Source organism: Electrophorus electricus, chromosome 22 (genome assembly GCF_041902795.1).
Source record: "Electrophorus electricus isolate QZ-2024a chromosome 22, ASM4190279v1, whole genome shotgun sequence".
In the NCBI taxonomy this organism is placed as follows: domain Eukaryota; kingdom Metazoa; phylum Chordata; class Actinopteri; order Gymnotiformes; family Gymnotidae; genus Electrophorus; species Electrophorus electricus.
The window spans coordinates 16,392,501-16,395,000 of record NC_137518.1 but is presented as its reverse complement, the minus strand read 5'-3'; the positions used below and the strand labels follow the sequence as shown (position 1 = coordinate 16,395,000).

At 51.8% G+C, this 2,500-nt stretch overlaps 1 protein-coding gene across 4 annotated transcripts in view; it reads left to right on the top strand.

The window, feature by feature from the left end:
- Positions 1 to 2,500, top strand: part of foxp4 (forkhead box P4) — a 120,905-nt gene that overhangs the window by 88,150 nt on the left and 30,255 nt on the right. The gene's annotated exons all lie outside the window — the stretch shown is intronic.

Below are 2,500 nucleotides of genomic sequence, written 5' to 3'. Positions count from 1 at the left end.
CGCAGCCGTTACAGGTTCCACAGTAACCGTGACGCTGCGCGAGCCTGGGGTGGGGGTGGAGGGTTTGGGCGATGGGCTGTCCTCCCACTCCTTGAGCGGGGCCTCTCCAGTGAGCCTGGACGCCTGTTGCAGCATTTGACTTTCATGCACTCTTATTGCCCCTGACATCTCTGATTACTTCAATCTTAAGAAAACAGAGTCTCGCCACGCTCTGTTCTGAACAGCTCTGCCACGCACACACACACACACACACACACACACACACACAGAATGCGGTTTTTAGGAAAAGTCTTCTGGTGGAAAGACAGAGAGAATGAGACAGAAGGAGGAGACGTCATCTCTTCGACGACTGGTCTTGGCCTCAGGCCACGCCCCCCCCCCCCCCCCCCCCCCCCGCTGATGTCATCGTTCCGAGCGCTCTGAGGAACAACTGAGCCGAGACTCTCGGATTCCCTTCTCCTGCCTTGCCCTCTCTGAAGAGAGACCTTCATTAAAAGTAGCCAGCCAACCGTGGACGTTCATAGGGCCGTTTGCGCTCTGCCTCGGTCGCTGTTTGGTCTTCCGGCCCACGGGGGGCGTCGGCTCCTGCCGCCGAGCTTTTTGTTTGCTGCGTGTTAGGGGCTCCCCTAGAGCCACTGGCATTTTCAACTCAAAAGGGGGGAAAAAAAATTCAATACAAAATCCCGCGGAGAAGCGACAGGCTGAATTCCCTCAGCCAGGGCCTGTGTTGTTTCTAATATCGATGACTGTCAGGCACGACGTACTTCTTTGTGGCTTCTTTAGACAAATTTTTCAGCTCCTCCTATCTGAGCCTTTGATTAGCATTGTTTCCGGGTTGGAGGAGGGACTTAGAAGCAATGCAGATCAGGCAGGAGAGGACCGGAGAGGATATTGTGATGTCTGAGTCCTCTCCGTTGCCACAGAACTCTCACTGCATCCTGCGCATATTAAATAGAACCAACAACCAAATGAAAACAAAAAACCAGAAGGAGGGCCATTTTAATTTGGCTTGGTGATATTTGACTTTGCAAACATTAAAGTACATGCACATCCTCCCATCTGTTTCGCTTTCAGGATAGTGGTTTCTGGAATTGCATGAGCTAGTCTAGGGTGCTTAGCTTGGTGGTCTGTGTGTGTGTGTGCTTGCGTGCGCACGTGTGTGTGTGTGTGTGTGTGTGTGTGTGTGTGTGTGCAAGCATATACGCATGCGTGTGCATATTTGTTCAAGGAGGGGTAGTTGTGGGCATTGAGGAAAAACAGTGGAGTCTAGCCACAAAGGAAATGCCCCACCTGCCCTAATCCTGTGTGTGTGTGTGTGTGTGTGTGTATGTGTGTGTAAATGGGAAAGAAAAACACTTCACTGTAGGTAAACCACTCTGTCCCCACCCTGCATCTTCTCTCTCGCTCTCTCTCTCTTCCTGTCTTTCTCTCACTCTCTTGTCTTACGCTCTGCTCCGCCTTTTCTTTCATTTGGTGCAGTTGCCAGATTATACTTGGATTGTCCATTTTCTTTCCCCCTCCCTCCAGTGTGAAGGCCATGTTCTGTGATTTGTTGGAGTCAGAGCAGATCTGTGGCTCCTCAGTGCTCTGGCAGGTTGTGTCAGAGGGGCAGGGTGGCTCCATATCACCTCCCAACTCCTCTGGCTCTGGTCCCACAGACAGCCTGCGGAGGCGATCGGAGGCCCCTGGCTGGGAGTTTTGTTTTGGCGGAGCCCGAGACAAGAATGCCGAGGCACCAGACATAATATTTGGATTGCTATTAAGTCCCTGCCATGTGTGATAGCACAGTGGGCCGTGGCTTCTCAGGAACAGCTCGCACAACACATGCAAAGGTCAGGGGGTCGGGGGGGGGGGGGATTAAACCCTCCACCCGCACACCGCCACAAACCCCCCCTCTTCCTCTTCTACGTCTTTTTCTTCATTCCTGCTATCTTCCATTTTAGAGTGAGAGAGGAAGAAAAGTGAGAGGAACGAAAACAAGCATGGATCCTGGCGGTCTGAGGGGAGGGGTCTGGGGGGAGGGGTCTGAGCTGGCCAGAGAACGCCCCGCTGATTAATGCGCCTAGCGACAGCAGGGGTGGGGAAGCCGCCCAGCACCACGTTAATTACGCATTATGGAAAAATTTGCCGTCTGCGTGGGCTGATTTTGTTGGGTAGGAGCTCCCTTTCCCTGGCCCCGCCCTCCAACGAAGAACATGGGGCGCAGTACCAGCTAGACCGTGTGAGCTCACCACGGTACACACACGGTGGTTTATGGGTTGTCACGGCGTTGATGGGCACACACAAACACACACACACACAATCTTACAATATCTCACGCTCATGATTCCTGTATCTCTGGGATACCAAAAGTAAACAAACAAAAGTCCTCATGTGTAACCACTTAATCTTGGAACCACATAATCCATGTAACCACTTAATCTTAAAGTGACACTGTAGGTCTTGCACGTGAGCCAGATGTCCATTTCATAGTTTCATATATATTTGATACCTTCTGTTA